Raw genomic sequence first — 20,785 nt, forward strand, 5'->3', positions numbered from 1 at the left:
GAGAGTTGAACCAGCTAACTTAAGTAAACTATTTTCTGATATTTGCACCACTAATGCTTTCAACCCAACAAACTTAAAGCCATTGCAGTCAATTTATTTAAACAGGAAAACATTTTCAAATGATGAAATATGATTTGTTACCAAGCAATGCTGATTATTCCTGCATTTTGCTGCTTTGTCCAATATATGTAATAAGTCTGTTGATCGGTAATGTAGTTCCTTTTAATGACAGTATTAAAATAGTGCCCATAGGAATTTTATGCAAATGCATTAGCCAATATGCTACCAGAGAAAATTAAACCCCAAAGCATTTGTAGAGCTGAAGCCAGTCCAATGATAAGCACCTCTATACCAGCATAGATGCATTTTCCCTTCCCCAACTGCCCCACTGGATAATTCTGGTACAAGCTGATACTACACTACCAGGAATTAGATCCAGATACCATTACACTGGCAACAATCGGAGATTACCTTACTAATACTGGCAGACAAGTTGGATATATGGGGTATGATTTTAGCAGGGCGACGAGAACTCAGCGGGTGGGTAATCAGTTGCATGGGAAACCCGGAAACAATTGAAGGCAACTAATTTTACTTCCGGGTTTCTCATCTCCAAGTTGTGCAGCGGGTGTACTGAGCACCAGCATGACATGCTGTGAACTGGAGTGTTTAAAGGACCAATGCAAAAATGGATTTTGAAGGAGAAAAGGAGGAGCAAGGAAAATGGAGCAGCACAGAGCCAAGGCTGCATCCAGGTTCAGCAACGCTTCCCTTGAGTGACTAGTGGCTGATGTGAGAAGCAGGAGGGACGTCCTGTACCCAGCTGACAGGAGGAAGAGACCTGCTTCTGCCACTAAGAAGGTGAGGCTGGAGGTGGAAGAGCAGCTCAGCAGCAGGTGCATGGTGCCCGGGTTCTCGGTTCAATGCAGGAAGCAGCTTAATGACCTAACCAGGTCAAGAAAAGTGAATATATTTGCTGATTGATCCACATCCTGTGAAAAGAACCCCCTCCCTCTCTCACTCTGTCTCGCCAAGCCTACTCCATCACATCATTCCTCACACCCACTGAAGTTTCGTCATCAACTAACCTTCACTTTCTATGCACTTCCTCACCTCCCCATTTGTGCACCCACCACTGCCACTCTACCCAATCCTGATGCAATGTGATGCATCTGCCTGATAGTCATTCTTTAATGCAACTGTTTCATTGTCAGCCTCACCCAAAGCAATGCATCCAATGGGTGAAGATGTCACCTTCAGTCACTCACAGGTCTGTTCCTTCTCCCCTTGTAGGAGAAAAGAGCGCAAAATGCAAGAGAACTGGAGGCAGACCACCACAAATAGACCAGTTGACAGATGCAGAGGACATCAGTCGGACAGTTCCATGCCTGGCCGTCGGAAAGGGAGAGACTGGCAACCAGCAGATTGCTGGAGACAGAATTTTATCATCCTTCACGCACATGGTGAATTGATGTTATCAATGATTGACTTGTTCCACACCTCAGTGTGGAACATGTCAATCATCGGAAAGATTGTCACTTCGCCGATGAATAATTAATAATGGTTTATGTTGTCTTCCAGGGCCTTCAAGGATTCAAAAAGAATCAGCCACTATGGAAGAAGGCGATTCCTCAGAGGAGCTCCATTCCTCTGATGGTGCACTGTCACATCATATCCAGTCATGCACCAATGTAGATATTGGCACTTCGCTAGTTCATGTTAGACAGTTAGTTGGGTGGTCACCTGGTGATTCAACTTCACAAGTGTGCACGAGCAGACACTGGTGGCAGGGACAGCTGTGGAGAGTCCGCATCGGGGGTGGGGGGGGGGGCGCACTCCTCTCCAAGCTCTGCTCAGCTGGACACAAATGCTGAACCCTGGGGGCCATCATTGAGATTGAGAATGATAGAGGTACAGCTGCACTTTTGCAAGGTGCCATGCGCACTCTCCACAATAGCAGAGAGGATGGAGGAGTTGAACTCCATCGCTAGTGGAGTGGTGGCGCAGGTAAGTGCGGGAATGTCTGCGATGGAGAGAATGCTATCCTCCATTGAGTTTCAAGCACGGCTCTCTAATGAGTCCATTCAGGTCATGACAATGGCCGTGCGGACACTGGATGCCAACATGTCTGCCACCTTAAAGAGGCAGACAGATACTGTAGCCATGGCCTTAGAATGCAGCTCATCTGCTCATCAACCTGCTGGCCAACAGAGTGGTGGGAGTAATGTTGTGATGGTCCAGGAGAGGGATGATGGTGAAAGGGGACATGAAAGTGGGGACTCCACTCAAAGCGCTCCCACGTCTCACCCGTAGCACCGCCCCCCCGGCCAACCAGTACCCACAATGCTGCCTCCTCTTCCGGGATCCTCATGGGCTCCAAAACCCAGAGGTTGTCGGCCGAAAGTGTCTCAACAGTCAGATCAGTGCTCTGAGCAGCCTGCCAATACCTCCGTGAAGCCACAGGGGATGCACCACGTAGAAGCAGTAGGAAGAGAAAGACGAAGACAATTTAGTTCACCAAGGGTACCTGACGAAATGTCATGTTGTTAATTCATATATCTTTTTCTTTATGTCACATTAAATGTTATAATTCTCACCACCAATGACACGTCTTGCCCATTATTGTATCCCGTCTGTGAAATCGCCCTTTCATTTGCTTCATCATGAATGCCAAGACATGGAGCCACCCATTAGGCACTTGTGCAATGGGTGTATGCGTGGTTGAAGGACTGGCTTGAGCAAATGGAGGGAGGGGGGAGGGGGGCATTGCTGGTGGTGGAGGTGGTTGTTCCAGGTGGCCTGAATAGTTCTAAGTCTTCCATTTGCACATCTTATTATGAGAATCTATTAGAGATGAGGGAGTCCCTGGCATTGCGGGCAGCAATATGCGCCACGGCTCTGGCGACGGGTTCACTGTCTTCGTTTTCCTCCTCGTCTTCATCCTCACCCTCATCCTCCTCCTCCTATTCTTCAATGTTGCCGGCAGATGAGGATGCTTCATAAGCGCATTCCAGCTCCTCCACCTCTAACCTTCTCTGTTGAGCGATGTTGTGCAGGACACAACACACGTCAATTATTCTACACGCCCTCACTGGTGAGTACTGAAGGGATCTTCCAGATCGATCCAAGCACCTGAAACGCATCTTCAGCATTCCTACGGCTTGTTCAATGACAGACCTGATGGTGATGGGACTGTTGTTGTACCGCTGCTGTACCTCGCTGTTGGGGTTTCTCACAGGTGTCATGAGCCACGTCTACAGGGGATATCCCTTGTCTCCAAGGAGCCAGCCCTTAAGTCTGTCTTGTGCGTGGAAGAGGGTCGGGACATTGGACTTGCGCAAAATGTAGGAATCATGGCAGCAGCCAGGGAATCTGGCACACACCTGCAGGAGCCATCTCTCACCTGTCATATACTCTTATGTGCAGATGATTGACACACCCTGGAGATGTCACCGGTGGCACCCTGGAAGGATCCAGAAGCAAAGAAATTGAGAGCAATGGTGACTTTAACTGCAAAGGGCAATGCATGGTCACCAGGCCCAGTCTGCGACCACCTGCCAACTCAATCCGAGCCTGCGTAGGCACTGCTTCTCAGTGAGGTCCAGGAAGCTCAACCTCTGCCTGTAGACCCTCTCGCGAGTAGTGCCTCCAGCAACCTTGGCCCCTCCATTGGTCTCCTCTCTGCTTTTCTCCAGCTCTGTAAGAAATACGATTTCTAGACCAAATCATAATCATGTATCTCATCTTGCAAAGCTTCAGGCGCTTAGCTAAAAAGTAATGCTGTGGGAATCGTAGACCTGGTGCCTGTGAGACAAAAGGAGCCAACATTCCACAGGAAATGACACGTCTGACATCAGGCAAAGTGATTGGGAAAATTGCTGAGACAATAGAAATGTGAAACAAACACACTGAAGACCAATTGTCAGAAACAGATAACAGAAGTCCCAAGGCACAATCAAAAGCTCAGAACATCAACACAGACTAATCCTGTTATGTTAATTGCAGGAGCTTTGTTCAGATAATTAGGTAACCTTTGTGATTGGCATACACAGAATGAGACACCTTAAATGTCTGCATCCGAACAATCCAAATTAAGATTGTGGACATGCCTACGCAGAAAGATAAGGGCATGTTCCTCCTAATGAACTAGATAGAATTGACAACAGTTAACCCATAGAAAAGGTGTCAGACAAATAGTTAACAAAATAGAATGGATATCCGATAGATGGCCGGAACGAAGGGCATCCTCGGGGGAAGATGTCCGGGACAGATGACAGCACGGGTCTAATGTCATTAAGCTACTAGAAGCAAATATGCTTTCAAAAGATGTAAGAACTGGGGCACTATCCCGCTAAAAGTTAGAAGCAAGTTTCTCAGGGCGGTGGATGTCCACATACCCTACGATCCAGATCTGATCAGCCTGACATATCCTAGGGACAAACAGGTTGTACAATACTTGTTTATTTGATATAACTGTATTAGAACACTATTATATACATACTTGTTGTTTGGTATAACTGCATTAGAACGTAGTTCCTGGCCCCGATATTAGCGGGGAGGCGGGATGGCAGTGGGGGGGCGGGGGTGCGATTGGGCACGTGGCAAACCCGCATGAACTAAACTTACCGTTTTCAACGTGATCGCATGTTGAGTGATAGTCCGTCCTCTCCGGGTTTTGTGCCCGGCAGCTGGCTTGATTGACAGGCTGGCTGCCATCAGGTGCTGCAATGCGAGGGCGGGGTGGGGGGGGGGCAGGAAAGAGAGAGAGCCAGACGTCATCCGCGCTGGGACGGAAGATCGGGGGGGGGGGGGTGCGGGGGGAGAATGGAAGATCCAGCACTGGACTGGAATAGGGGAAGATCGGTGGGGGGGGAGAGAGGAGAAGATCGGGGGGAGGGGGGGGGAAGATCGGGGGGACATCGGGGGAAGATCGGGAGGGTTAGATCGGGGGGACACCGAGGGACATCGGGAGGGTGAAGAGGGGGACATTGTAGCGGGAGACATCGGACATTGGAGCAGGTTTCAAAGGTAGGTGCGTTTAGTGTTTTCACTTCATTGCATGTTTTTTTATTTAATTTATTTAGTTTCTTTCTCCCTGCTCCGGCCCCTCAAGTCTACTTTCACCAGGCATGAATCAGAAGCGGTGGGCAAGCCGCCCAGGTAAGTTAAAAATCTTTCTAATCCCTTCATCTGTCACAGGTAAAGTGCCTTAAGTATCTCAATGAGGTACATTTGGCTCTTTAACTGTCATTCTGCCAGCTTTAATTGCCGATGGGACTTCTGTTTTCGGGTTGACTGCCCGCACACAGGTGGGTCCCTGGGAAACTCGGAAGCTGGCGGGTTGGAGCCGGCTTCCGAACCCGAACGGGATTTGCGCGATTTTCGGAGCCCCCCACCCCGCTCCCAACACACTGCATTTGCCTCCTAAAATCACCCCCCTTGTGTCCATAATAAAGTTTGCAAGTTCGGTCACACTCGGGCCCAAATCATCGTGGAAGTTATTATTAAGAAGGATTAACAACCCTTGGTAGCATTAATAATATCATATTTCCAACAAGGTCCATCTTGCGCACCTCTGTCTTGTGCATCTGCAGATCCCAGAACTGCATACGTGCCTGCTGTGGATGGTGATGTGCCTCCTCCTCAGATGTACTATGGAACACATCCATTAGTCCCCCAGCCTGATCTTGTCAGTTTGAGGGGGTCCTAAATGTAGGTAAATTTGTGTAAACACAAGAATTCTCAGTCTCAACAAAGAAATCTCAGCCTAAAAACAAAGAAATCCCAGCGGAAGGTTTGTCTGAGAGAATTGAGTGCTCAGCTGCAGTACTTCACCTTTTATTGAGATGTGTCAATTACTGGCTTAAAGGGCCAAACGAGCTCCGGCTGCAACTTGCCTCCGTTTCTATGGCATGTTTCAGAAGCCACAGGAGATACGTTCAAGAGAAGTTAAAATTTGATTCTGTTGCAGAATCCACAAACAGCAAATCACCTTAAGTCTTTCAAGTACCGAAATTGGCCCTTTAAATATAGGCCCGAGACTTCTGGGTATCTGTTGCACGCGGGCATCCGAACACGCCTGGGTCAAACCCGGAAGTGGGTGCATTGGAGCCAGGATGCGGTCCTGCTCCAAAAAGCTGGTCCTTTAACCTCCTACCCGCCCCTAACCCACCCGTTCTTGGGGGTTAAAATCATTCCCATACTCTTTCAGTGAATGACCATACTTGTTCTTGTCACCCATTAGGTCAACATCAATAAGGTATCCAGCAATACAAATCTGACTTTTATAGTTGTTATAAAACTATCCCTGGAATTTACCCAGGAATAAGATGCCACATGATCACACAGCTGGACCAGTGCTAGGACTGAGAACATGGGTCATTGGTCCTGGAAACTGCTCAGCTCCAACAGTAACAAATTCCAGGGAGAGTTGGCACCAGTTACCAGGAGATGTGGGACCAATACTAAAGTAGACATTTTTTCCTTAAGGCCAAGAAAGTTTATTACATACTGGTTGGAAAAGATTAATAATCTTAAAATATTAACATTTCTAAAACACCCAAACAGTCATCAACATCTAGCAGCAAGCCAAGCTCCCATTTATTTTAATAGGATCAGAAGATATCAGGGACACATTAAAAATAAAGAAAGATAAATTTAACTGCTGAAGGCAGAAACAAATTCTTACCATATTTGGGAATCGCAACAGAGATTTATGCAATTACTGTAATCATTGTTTCACCTTCCAGCACTTTAATAATAACCCCTCCTGGTCCTGTTAAGATAAAGGAATATTGGTTCCCCACAATATAGGCACAAATCTCAAGCAGAATGCCAAAATCTAAAGAATTCCTGTGACAGAGAGGTGATTAAAGAATAGACATTTCCACCTCTGTTAATCAACTTGAAATCCTCAGTTTCAATGTAAAGTTCACTGAATGGTATGTACGTCTTTTGATTTTAGAATCAAGCCTGATTAAACCCAATAGATAAACTCCAAAATTAGGGTCAAACCTGATAAAACCTGGGAATGTCATTATTGCCACACTGCAGTTCTGGTGTGACACACACAGCCATTTTCCTTGCTTGGAACCTGAAACATTTTGCCTTCTGTCTGTACAAATGGACAGCATTAAGGTCAGGTGCAGCATCAGTTGCCTAAACCATGCACAGATGGCTGAATGAGGTTCTGGGGGAGAGGAGGTGCGACTGATGATATACGATAACTCTCTTTTGCCTGGAATTTTGCAAAGGCAATATTTAAGTGGTTATTTTAAAAAGTAATTTAATTGCTCTTTCCAAAATTGTTTCACTGAAGCAACCTGATTAAATCTACAGTTTTTTTTAAACAAAGAGAAGTGATTAATTTTAACCTGAGAAAGGGCATAATTGTTTGTGGCTGATTTCACCTAATTTTTTCACTCAAATTCAGAAAAATTTGACCTAAAAATCAGAAAACCTGATTAGTAGATGGTTCCAGAGAAACCTTTTTTTTTTAACTTGGGTGCATAATTTGTCAGTCTCATGCTTGCCTCTAGGTTAGAAGCTTCTGGGTTTCAATCTTTGCCCACAAAACTGGACACATCCTCAAATCTCAAATGTGAGTATCCTCCAATTGCACTTGTTCGGGAGGTGTCTTAACAATCTGAACAGGTTTTCAGGTATAGCTGGAAGCCAAGTCATTCTTCTAGTGTTTAATTGCAATTTTTTGAGCCTTTTAAAAAAAATTAACCTCACTGAGACCTCTTCTGTATTTAGTGTTTCTTTGGATGGCTTTTTATGGCTTAAGTCACGTTAAAAATTGAAAAGCTTCCCAGATTGCAAGTTCTTAAGCATGCTCTGCCTGATGATCATGAATGATGGTTAAATTATTTAAAACTTCAATTTCCATACTTAAAGAAGAAATATGTTGGGGTCGATTTTAGGATGGCCGAGTGGGGGGCATTCATGACGGGGGTGGGGGGTTGTCCGGAAATTCGGGATTCGAATTTCCCTGCTCCAACCCGCCCACTTCCGGGTTCCCCAGTGACGCGCTTAGATGTGCGGCAGCCCCCGCAATTAAAGCCGGCAGGATCCCAATTAAATCAATTATTTTAATACATCAGGTCGTTTGCAGATCTGATTGGGAGGATATTTTAGGAGGGGTGGGATTTTCACCCAAACTGAGCGTCTTTCCTGCACTGGGGGAAACACTCCCAGTTGAAATAGATGTGTTGCAGCCAGCCGGTGGGAGTTGCAAAGGTCCATTTGACAGGTGGGGTGGGGGGGAGACCCTCACTCATTGCAGGAGGCCACTCTGTCACTTTGGACAAAGTTTGGCCTCCACCACCCTCCTGCTAACACAAAAATTCACAAACTTGCAACCTCAACCCCGGTGTGCAGACACATTTAGCTAACTTACGGACACCCTCAAACGTACACCTTCTGGATGGGGGTCGCCATAGCTGCAGTCATGACCTCATCGGAGGACGAACAGCAACACCAGCCTCGCCGGCCACGCCGTCCACCTCTGACACGTGGAGCTCCACAACAGAGTGCTGTGACACATCCACCTGCACAGCAGGAGGGAGGGCAACCGCAGAGAGAAATGCTTCGCAGAGGGCACTACCTTCGCCACAGGGTCCACAGACTGAGGCTCGGCTTCCTGGACCTCTCTGAGGAGCTGTGCACACGGAGGCTCAGAGTCACTCGACATGTAGTCGTGGACATCTGCATCCTCCTTTATGACGAGCTGCTCCCGGCTGGCCCGAACACCATCTTCTCACCTGTCGCTATCAAAGTCACCACTGCCCTCAACAACTTCTCCTCCGCATCCTTCCAGGGTGCCACCGGGGACCTCGCCGGTGTCTCTCAGTCGTCTGCATAAAAGAACCCTGCAAATACACCTACACCCACTCTGCAGTGACACAATGGGTGGCATCAGTTGTGGGTCTTCATAGTGATCCTCAGGAAAGGGAATTATTGTACAAACCAAACAAGATTTGCAAAGACGTGGTAGTAGTGGCGATAACAAATTTTAATGTGCTTTGCAAAACAAACGAAAGTAAATGAAAAACATGACATTCTGTCATACACCCTTATGCATTCCCTTTGTGCTCACAAAACCTTCGCCTTACATTTACGGGAACCCATACGTGGTGCTCCCCCTGTGGCTTCAGCAGAGGTAGTGGCAGGTTGCTCTTGTCCATGCCCTGACCGATGAGATGCTTTGCGCGGACGCCCTCTGGTTTTCGGTGCCAGTGAGGGCCCCTCTAAAGACTGCTCCACCTGCACCTGTGCAGGGCAGACTCGGCCACCTGGAGAGGAGGCAGCATTGAGGGTATTGGTTGAGAGGGGGGCAACGGGAGAGACGTGGGAGCACTTTGAGTGGCGTCCCCACTTCCATGTCCCCTTTCGCCATCATCCCTCTCCTGGAACTTCTGGCATCTCTTCTCCTATCAAGGCAAAACACAGAGAGGCGTGATTGAGTGATGGTTGCATGGTGACCCGCTGCATGCATTGGTGTGGGTGGGGGTGACCGTGAGGGAGATGCATGGGAGGGTGCATGTGAGACATAGCCATGAGATTGTCTGAGGATTGGGTTGCATGGTAGTTTTCGAATGGGAATTGGGGCGGTGAGTAAGTGCAGGCAAGGTGAGGATGATGATTGAGTGGATGTGAGGAGTGATGCGAGAGCGTTGTGGTGGCAGTGCAGAAGGAGTTGTGTGGTGGTGGAGGTGATGTGGAAGACGGAGTGTGGGAGAATGTGTAAGTATACTCACTTTGGCTGACCTGGTTAGGTCATTAAAGTGCTTCCTGCATTGGACCCAGGTTCGGCACACATTGCTGCTGCTGTTGACCTCCTCTGCCACCTCGAGCCAGGCCTTCTTGTTGGCATAGGGAGGCCACCTCCTCCCATCAGATGGGAAAAAAAATCTCCCTCCTCCTCCTCACCCCATCGAGCAGCACCTGGAGTGAAGAGTCAGAGAACCTTGGAGTAGCCTTGCCTCTGGCCTGCTCCATACTCCAAAAATGGTTCTTTGCTGCAGGAGGAGCATTGGAGGACTGCCCCTTTAAATAGGGCTCCTCCTGCTGACAGCCTGTAATGCGGGTGCGCAGTACGCCTGCTGCGCAGGTCTGGAATGGGAAACCCGGAAGCACGTGCCCAGTTGACTCCCCACTGCCAACCCGCCTCCCTCCTAATATCGGGCCCGTTGTGTGGATTCGGCGCTTTCCTTGGGCTCTGATTGTTTATGCTGATTTACGCTCATTTTGAGTTCAGGCATTTTCTAATGAGGTCGGGCGGATGCTTGGACGTAACTTGACATCGGCAAAATGGGCGCAACATTGGGCATATTATCAGATCTAACTTCCGGGTTGTGCCAAGGAACAAGCTCCAGGCCTTGGTATATTAGGAATACAATTTGCATATCATGAGTGGACTGATCTAATAAACCCACAAACGACAATGACACAGAGGAATTATGATGAGCACCACTTTGCACCCTACATATCTCGTCTTATACTCAGTTTATATCACACAAATTAAAATGATAAAATTAGAGGCAAATTTTCATTTTATATTGTACCTAAACCGGGTTTAGGCACAATATAAAATGTAGAATGGTATAAATTATTTATGCAAATATTTACTTAATGGCATTTCCATTTTGCAAATAATTACATATGTCATCTAATTTTAAGATAAACAAATGTGCTGTTGCTCTTACAGCATCTCTGATGAATTTACACATCGAGCGTTTGGACAAGAATTATGAATCAAAGATTGAACTGGCCAAGTCAGTCTTCACAATCTAGGTTTATATTGGCTGCAAATCCAGCCTTTAAAGCTCTGTGCAGTTGATTATAAAGTTGTTTTTTAGTTTGTTTTAAAGCTAGTTTCAAAGCTATGTTTCCCTGAACCTGTCAGCGCTTAAAGGTTTAATTTCTTATGTTTTTAATTCAGTAAATTTTAATTAATTTGGCTGTTATTTACACATGTGTTCCAAATACATTGCTTTTGAGCCCAGGCAGGAAAACATAGTGTTCCTGATGATTTCACACATATTACCTTCAGGAAGATTTTTAAAAGATTGGATGATGTGGATGGCATATGACAGATGACATGGTATATTCCTGACCTAATTTTGTGTGAAGACCAGGTGTCATTGATAAGGGCCACTATGGGCACTGTATGGAATCACTAACAATAATAAGCGAATAGGAAAACGTTGGAAATGGAGCAACACATTTTAAGGGATTAACATATTCAGCAGTACTGTAGGTCAAACAAAAATAATAACCTGTTTCTATCAGGCCATGCTGCTGAACCTGAATACTTGCACAATACTGCTTCTGTTTACACTAATCATTGTACACAGGAACTGATCTATTACTTCTTATTTCCTTGTTTTTCCATTCAATTTCTCCCTCTCTCGTTCCTGATGTTAGCTATTCTTCTTCCCTTCCGTGTCTAGCGGCATGAGGCCACCCATTTCTTGCACTGTTTTTACATCCAGCAGATTATGCTTTGGGTTGTTTCTGTAACAAAGTCCCTTTTTATGTAGGCAGGTCGTTAGCCTGATTTACAGCTCCCTACCTGAAGCGGCTAGATGCGATGGGGGAGAGGGAACGTAGGAACATAGGACAGGAGTAGGCCACTTAGCCCCTCGAGCCTGTTCCTCCATTCAATGAGATCATGGCTGATCTGTGACCTAACTCCATATACCCACCTTAGCCCCATATCCCTCAATACCTTTGGTTAACAAAAATCTATCAATCTCAGATTTGAAATTAACAATTGAGCTGGCATCAACTGCTGTTTGCAAAAGAGAGTTCCAAACTTCTACCACCCTTTGTGTGTAGAAGTGTTTCCTAACTTCACTCCTGAAAGTCCTGGCTCTAATTTTTAGGCTATGTCCCTTAGTCCTAGATTCTTCAACCAGTGCAAATAGTTTCTCTCTATCTACCCTATCAGTTCCCCTTAATATCTTGAAAACTTCGATCAAATCATCCCTTAATCTTCTAAATTCCAGGGGATACAACCCTAGTTTGTGTAATCTCTCCTCGTAATTTAACCCTTGCAGTCCAGGTATCATTCCAGTAAATCTACGCTGCACCCCTCCAAGGCCAATGTATCCTTCCTAAGGTGAGAGGGAGGGGTCGCCACTCCAGTCTTATCGGACGCGAGTACCCTGCTGGATATCAACCCAATATTCAGAGACTCGAGTTCTGGTCACCTGCTTGCTAGGGCTACGAATGGTGGCATCACCTCTCCCACTCCCATCGGACGCGAGTACCCCGCTAGTTGTCAACCCGTTATTCAGAGACCAGAACGCTCATCTCTGCTCGATAGGAGTGTCTAGAGTGGGGCTCAAAACCATAACCTTCCAACTCAGAGATGGGAATGTTGCCACTGTGCCAAGACTCACTCTGGTATTATCTATTAGATACAGTTTATTTAAAATATCTACTTCCTAGAATCCAATTTCTTCCAACATTGTGGAGCTTAGAAATTTGACAGCAAAGCTGCTACAGCGCACCCAAAAGTGTTTGACTCTTTGCTGGGATAAGGTTCTATGGGTATAGGTCACCCTCCAGTACTCATTCCAAGTGGCTAACATTCATGTGTAAGTCCTGACAGTTAGCACATTTGCTCCCAACATTGCACAGCTGAATAAACTGTGGATTTCTGCTTATCTGGATGCTAAAACCACAGGTCGATAGTCAACTTGGTAAAGGATTCTGTTCTCTTCTCAGAAGGTGGAGGAGTAGTTTAAAACCTCGGAACCATCACCGGGTGATGGAACTTATAATATTGTGATGTCATCCTGTAAGCCATTTAAAGTGAGCACAAAATATCAATAACAGCTTGAAACAGCCCAAGTTCATGTTGAAATGCCAATATATAGAAACTTAGGAATGAGGTACTGGGTTAACAACACCTAAAGCATACCACAGTGATAATATGAATTATTTAGACAGCCTGGGGCAGAGAGCTTCTACAAAAATGGGAAAATGCCTATTTGTTTCTGTAATTATTAACTGGAAATTAAATTGCTTTGCAACGAGTGATTACTGAGAATGCAATTTGATTATCGGATCATCAATCACAGAGAAAACAAGGCATTTTCCCATTTTTCATTAAAAGACAAACCTACCCAAGTGAAACCAGATGGTGGATCAAATCTGATTTTTCCGAACTCCCCCACTTTAGATAATTTTGGAATTCAGATGCCAAGTCTATAATTCTATTTCATGATGCGTAATAACGGATATTACGAATCAGGAACACCAGAAACTGAACTACAACAACGAACGCACCATTGGAATCTGATTTCAAGTTTAGATTAGGAGATCCAAATATAATTTATCTGCAGTTCTAGTAAATATGATTTATCTTCAGTTTAGAATCCAATTTCACTCAACACAGTGAAGCCTAGATATTTAACATTAGTGCAAGAGTGCACATCAAGTAAAATCTAATAATTCATTCATTTCTAGTACTGTTTGGCTTATGTATATCTGAGTGTGAACTCTTCCATGTGTATATTTGACAAAAGCTGACAATTCACTGATACCATGGTGTACTTTTGTGACCAGCTTCTGAAATTGGGTAAATTGTAACGCAGTGAGTAGTTATGATCTGGAATGCCCTGCCTGAAAGGGTGGTGGAAGCAGATTCAAAAAGGAATTGGATAAATACTTGAAGGGAAAAAATTTGCAGGGCTATGGGGAGAAATCGGGGGAATGGGAATAACTGGATTGCTCTTACAAAGAACCGGCATGGGCTCAATGGGCCGAATGGCCTCCTTCTGCAACCATTCTATGATTCTATAACACTGAGAGTGACAAGCAGGTAGTTTTTAACTTTTGGGCAGCTGACTGGCAGAGCCCTGCCATTCATGCCAGCATGAGGTTGGAGCCATTGAGGACTGGGCTCCATCCCACCAGCGAGCTGCACACCTAATGCAGCTTAGCTTTTCAATTAATGTAAATTGTTATTTATTTGTTGTTGAACACAAATGGTGCATGTCTGTTGTGAAGATAAATAACACAAGCTGCTGAATGATGTGTGTATTTTAAAATTGCAGTAGAACACCTCAAACCTATTGCTTTTGATTTTATTACAACTTTCGGGTTTGTACTGAGCATACTTTCGGGTTCAGCATCACTGATCTGGAGAGTACTTTAGTTAAATGATAATATGAGCAAAACAATAAGACTCCTTGCTGTTTTTACTGGATACTGTGATCTTGCACATAGTACCACATGCATAGTTCTATCTTTTGGAAGGTGCACCGATAAGCACTCTTTAGTGAACCTATTGTAAACTAACAAACTGGTTAATTTTACATGTAGTTTATGAATAAACAGAACGCAGTATTCGGTGAGATTCAGTCAGTTTGCTATTGCTCCTCATTACATGTAAAATAATAAAAACATACTTCTTTATCCTTTGATATGGGCCTAACTCACTTTACAAGCCAGCAATCTCAGAACTTGACTGGCTCTAACCTCAGAAAATGAAACCTCCATGTCTCACCATGACTAGTCCAGTCTGAAAAACTGAACAAGATGGCCTTTTCTAGAAAGAGATGGACAGATATAAACTTGACCTCTGGCCCCTCCTTCAGTTATTTGCATTGATAATTGACTCACTGAGCTATCAATCAAGGCCATCACCTTGAATGTGAAACCTCTTTCCTTAATGTGGAAGCCACAGCCAGTATATTGCCTGTTTAGATAAGCCTCCTGCTGGGTGTAATGAATGGAAGCTATTCTTGCATTACAACTGCGAACATCTCTAGGATATGTTGGATAACTCACATTATCTCAAACAATCTGGTATGTGACAATACACACTTAGTTATTAATGTTGTTATTTAAAAAATTACAATGATTGAAAAACTAAATTGAACTACATCTTATTGAATTAAACATCAGAAATGATTAAATGGCTCAACACTCTACAATATCAAAAAATGAAACAAAACTGAGGAAATACTTAAAATACAAATCAGTTGGTGGGGAAGGATGGTTGATTCAATTAGTGGTGGGTGACTTGGCCATCATAAACTGCAGCTCTAACATATAGGCCTAAATTTTAACAATGAGGCGGGACCTCAGTGGGGGTGTTGATAAGCGGGTGGGAAACCAGGAAAAAAATTTGTGCGTGTTCCTGAGCAATCGCAACTCAATTGAAGCCACTTAACTGAATTTTCAGGTTTTGCGTCCTCAAACTGCGCAGTGGGCATACTGTGCACTCGTATGACGCGTTTAAAGCCTACTATTTAAAGGGCCATTCCAAAAATGGCATTTTGAAGGAGAAAGGAAGGAAAATCACAATGGAACGTCCTAGAGCAAAGCCTGCATCCAGGTTCTCGGATGCCATCTTGGAGACATTCCTGGGTACGGTCAGAAACAGGAGGGAGGTGTTTTACCCAACTGACAGGAGGAAGAATCCTGGTTCTACCACCAAGAAGGTGTGGCTGAAGGTGGCAGACGAGGTGAGCAGCAGGAGCACAGTGCCCCGGTCGTGGCTGCAGTGCAGGAAGCGATTTAATGATATTAGGTCAGGAAAAGTGAGTACAGTTAATGACTGACCTGCATTCTGTGGTGAACATTAACTCCCCCCCCTCACCCACTCACACTGCACTGGGAAGCTTACTCCATCACATCACTCCTCACACCCACGTAAGGCTCAATGTCAATTTACCTTCACATTCTGTGCACTCCTTTACCCCTCAATTTGTGCACCCACCTCTCCCAATCACTCCAATCCTGATGCAACATGATCAATCTGTCTGATGGTCACCCTTTGATGCATCTCATTCATTGTCAGCCTGACCCAGAGCAATGCATCCATTAGGTGATGCAGTCACCCTCACTCACTCACATATCTGTACTTTCTCCCCATGTAGGAGACCAGAGTGCAAAATGCAAGGGAAAGGAGTCTGTCAGGAGGGGGACCACCACAAAAAGTGCCCCTGATAGAGGCAGAGGAGGAGGCTTTGACAATAAGCCAACGGTGAAGTGCCTGGCCATCGGGGATGCTGTCTTCCAGGTGTGTGATGGACTGAAGACCTGGTCGAGGGTAATTCCTCAGAGGAGGTCCCTGTCTTTGAGGGCGCAGCGTCACATCTTAGTGAGCTATCCACCAATGCAGATACTCACACCTCGGTGGGTCCTATTAGAGAGGTAGTTAGGTTGTCATCTGGTGAGTCACCACACACAAGTGAGCACGAGCAGACACTGGTGGCAGGGGCAGCTGTGGAGAGTCCACGTCGGTGGGTGTACTCCTCTCCAAGCTCTGCTCAGCTTGGCTCAAATGCTGGACCCCGGGAGCCATCCTTCAAAAGGAGAATGATCGAGGTACAGAAGCACCTTTGCGATGTACTGGAAGACTTGCCAAGCTCAGTCTCCACGTTGACACAGAGGCTGGAGGAGTCCACCTCCAGCATTAGTGGACTGGTGGCGCAGGTAAGTGTGGGAACGTCTGCGATGAAGAGAATGGCAGCCTCCACTGAGCTTCAAGCACGGCTCACAAATGAGTCCATTCAGGCCCTGGTGACGGCTGTGCGGACTCAGGGTGTACAACATTCTACTGCCTTACACAGGCTGACAGATACTTTAGCACCGACCTTTCAAGGAATCACATATGCCCTCCAAACTGTTGTCCAGCAGGATGGTAGGAGTGATGTGGCCCTGGCTCAGGACAGGGATGATGGCAAAAGGGGACGTGGAAATGGGGACTCCACTCAAAGTGCTCCCACATCTCCCCTGTTGCCCCCCCCCCCACCAGTAACTGCAATGCTGCCTCCTCTCCCGATAGCAGAGTCTGCCCCTGCACAGGTGCAGGTGGAACAGTCTTTGGAGGGGCCCTCAAGGGCTCCAAAACCCAAAGGTCATAGGCTGAAAGCATCTAAGCAGTCCGGACATGTTTCTGTGCAACCTGGCACCATCTCTGCTGAAGCCACAGGGGATGGACTACGTAGAAGCTGTAGGAAGAGGAAGTCGAAGGTTTTGTAATCACGAAGGGTATGCACAAGGGTGTCTGACAGACCGTCATGTTTTTCATTTATATTTGGTTTATGTTAAATGCACATTAAATGTTATGATTCTCAATACCACTGCCACATCTTGTCCATTCTTGAATCCCTTTTGTGAAAGCGCCCTTTCATGTACTTCAACATGAACAGCGAAACTTGATGCCACCCATTGGGTTTATGTATGGTTGTAGGACTGTTTTGTGCAACCTAAGGGTGGTGTTGCTGGTGTTGGCGGTGGTCGTTCCAGGTGGTCTGAGTCCTTCACTATCGTCACTTTGCAGATCTCCCTATGAGAATCTATCAAATATGAGTGACTCCCTGGCATCACGAGCAGCCAGGTGAGAGACTGCTCTGCCGACGATTCACCCATCGTTCCCCCCCACCCCAACTTCTCGTCTTCTTCAATGTTTATGGTAGGTGTGGCTGCTTCAAGAGTGCATGGGACCTCATCCATCGGTAACCCTCACTGTTGGGCGATGTTGTGCAGGATGCAACACACAACTGTTATTCTACACACCCTCTCTGGTGAGTACTGAAGGGCTCCCCCAGATCGATTCAGGCACCTGAAGCGCATCTTCAGCATTCCTATGGCTTGTTCAATGACAGGCCTGGTGGTGTTGTGACTGTCATTGAACCGCTGCTGTGCCTCGCCAGTGGGGTTCTTCACAGGTGTAATGAGCCACGTCTGCAGGGGGTATCCCTTGTCTTCAAGGAGCCAGCCCTTAGGTCTTGTGCATGGAAGAGGGCCGGGATGTTGCATTCGCTCAGAATGAAGGAATCATGGCAGCTGCCAGGGAATCTGGCATACACTTGCAGAAACCTCTTCCAGCGGTCGCAAACCAACTGCTCATTGATGGAGTGATATTCTTTTCGGTTGATGAACATTCCTGGCTCATGTGGAGGTCCTCAGATTGCTACGTGTGTGCAATCAATTGCACCCTGTACCCTTGGGAAGCCAGCCAGACTGCACTCTTAGTCTGGCTGATGTCGTCGATGGGGAAGTTGATGTAGTCGGATGCCCTGGCAAACAAACCATCTATGACCTATCATATATGCCAATGTGCAGGCGACTGAGAGATCCTGGTGATGTCACCAGTGGCGCCCTGGAAGGATCCGGAGGTGAAGAAGTTGATAGCAGTGGTGACTTTAACTGCGATGGTCAATGCGATGCCGCCAGGCCTAGTCAGAAGCAACTCTTCCTGAAGGAGCCTGCAGATGTATGCGACCACCTGGCGACTCAGTCCGAGCCTTTGTAGTTACTGCTCCTCAGAGAGGTCCAAGAAGCTCAACCTCTGCCTGTATACCCTCTGTAGACGTCAGCTCCTCCATTGTTCCCCACTCCGCTCTTCTGCAGGTCCTTGTGGCGTACCTCTGTCTTGTGGACCTGCAACTCCCAAAACTGCACACCGTGCCTGTCGCGAATGCTTATGTGCCTCCTCCTCAGATGTACTGCTGAATACATCCATTGCGCCCCCCACCCCCAAACCTGATGGTGTCAGTTTGAGGAGGTCCAAAATGTAGGTAAATATGTGTGAACACAAGAATTCTGAGTGTGAACAAAGAAATGTCAGTCTAAACACAAATAACTCCTAGCCAAAGGTTTGTTTGAGAGAACGGATTGCCCTGCTGCAAAAACTCATCTTTTCTTCACTGGTTTAAGGGTCCAAATGGCTGCTGGCTGCAACTGGTCTCCGTTTCCATGGCGTGCTTCAGAGGCCACAGGACCCACCCGTTTTTCCGGGTTAAAATTTAAGCCATTGTTATGTACTCAGCAGTGTACCTTCGTATTTTACAGTACGTTCTCAGCCCCAGGTTGTCTAAATTATTCATATTATTCCCTGGTAGGAGAGGGACTGCTGCCGTATCTAAATCAGTGAGGATTAGCTGATGAACAGCATGATTAAGTCAATCAAGCCTTTAGCTGAAACTATTCAGATGTTGCATTATATGGGACAATTGAATTTGACTGTCCTGGGAGCTGGCAGGAGACAACTTTAAATCTCATCAATCTATAATGTCATCACTTTATAATTTAACATTCTAAATACTGTAAGATGATTTTAATACCCGATGTAATCATTTGATGATAGAACATATTTGAACTTTGGCCTATGTGATTGTTTCAGTTGTACATAATATAGGGATTAATCCTTCCAAAATTGCAACAGTATTTCCTGCAATAAAAATGCAGCAAAATTATACTGTTATAGTTTACTTAGGGAATGCTGTGAATTAAGGAACTGCTACACAGTTTTAGTTTATATCATAGTTTGGATCTTGAGGTTATTGGATGACATGGGTTGGGTATAATTTTCATGACATTACTACAAGATACAGAGCAAATGAGGAAACAGGAAGTTTTTTTTCTAAAGCAAAATACTGCAGATGCTGGAAATCTGAAATAAAACAGAAAATGCTGGAAATAATCAGCAAGTCAGGCAGCATCTGTGGAGAAATAGAATTAACGTTTCAGGTCGATGACCTTTCGTCAGAACTGGAAGAAGTTGAAGATTAAGCGGTTTTTAACCAAATATAGAGCCAGGGAAAGGGGGGAGGGGGAATGGTGGAAAGAACAAAAGGAATTGTCTCTGATAGGGTGGAGGGCAGAAGTGATTAAATGACAAGAGGGATGATGCTGCAAGGCAAGGAGGGTGGTAATGGGACAAGGAAAGAAACAAAAGATGGGTTTAGAGGAGCCGTAAATGGCAACATCAGAACCATTACCAGCACCTGCAGTCTGAAAAAATGGGAGTAGTGGTTATGATCTGAAGTTATTGAAATTTGGTCTATGTGATTGTTTCAGTTGTACATAATATAGGGATTTTTTTTTTTTTTATTCGTTCACGGGATGTGGGCGTCGCTGGCGAGGCCAGCATTTATTGCCCATCCCTAATTGCCCTCGAGAAGGTGGTGGTGAGCCGCCTTCTTGAACTGCTGCAGTCTGTGTGGTGACGGTTCTCCCACAGTGCTGTTAGGAAGGGAGTTCCAGGATTTTGACCCAGCGACAATGAAGGAACGGCGATATATTTCCAAGTCGGGATGGTGTGTGACTTGGAGGGGAACGTACAGGTGGTGTTGTTCCCATGTGCCTGCTGCTCTTGTCCTTCTAGGTGGTAGAGGTCGCGGGTTTGGGAGGTGCTGCTGAAGAAGCCTTGGCGAGTTGCTGCAGTGCATCCTGTGGATGGTACACACTGCCGCCACAGTGCGCCGGTGGTGAAGGGAGTGAATGTTTAGTGTGGTGGATGGGGTGCCAATCAAGCGGGCTGCTTTATCTTGGATGGTGTCGAGCTTCTTGAGTGTAGTTGGAGCTGCACTCATCCAAGCAAGTGGAGAGTATTCCATCACACTCCTGACTTGTGCCTTGTAGATGGTGGAAAGGCTTTGGGGAGTCAGGAGGTGAGTCACTCGCCGCAGAAGACCCAGCCTCTGACCTGCTATCGTAGCCACAGTATTTATATGGCTGGTCCAGTTAAGTTTCTGGTCAATGGTGACCCCCAGGATGTTGATGGTGGGGGATTCGGTGATGGTAATGCCGTTGAATGTCAGGGGGAGGCGGTTAGACTCTCTCTTGTTGGAGATGGTCATTGCCTGGCACTTGTCTGGCGCGAATGTTACTTGCCACTTATGAGCCCAAGCCTGGATGTTGTCCAGGTCTTGCTGCATGCGGGCTCGGACTGCTTCATTATTTGAGCGGTTGCGAATGGAACTGAACACTGTGCAATCATCAGCGAACATCCCCATTTCTGACCTTATGA

Source organism: Heptranchias perlo, chromosome 15 (genome assembly GCF_035084215.1).
Source record: "Heptranchias perlo isolate sHepPer1 chromosome 15, sHepPer1.hap1, whole genome shotgun sequence".
NCBI lineage: Eukaryota > Metazoa > Chordata > Chondrichthyes > Hexanchiformes > Hexanchidae > Heptranchias > Heptranchias perlo.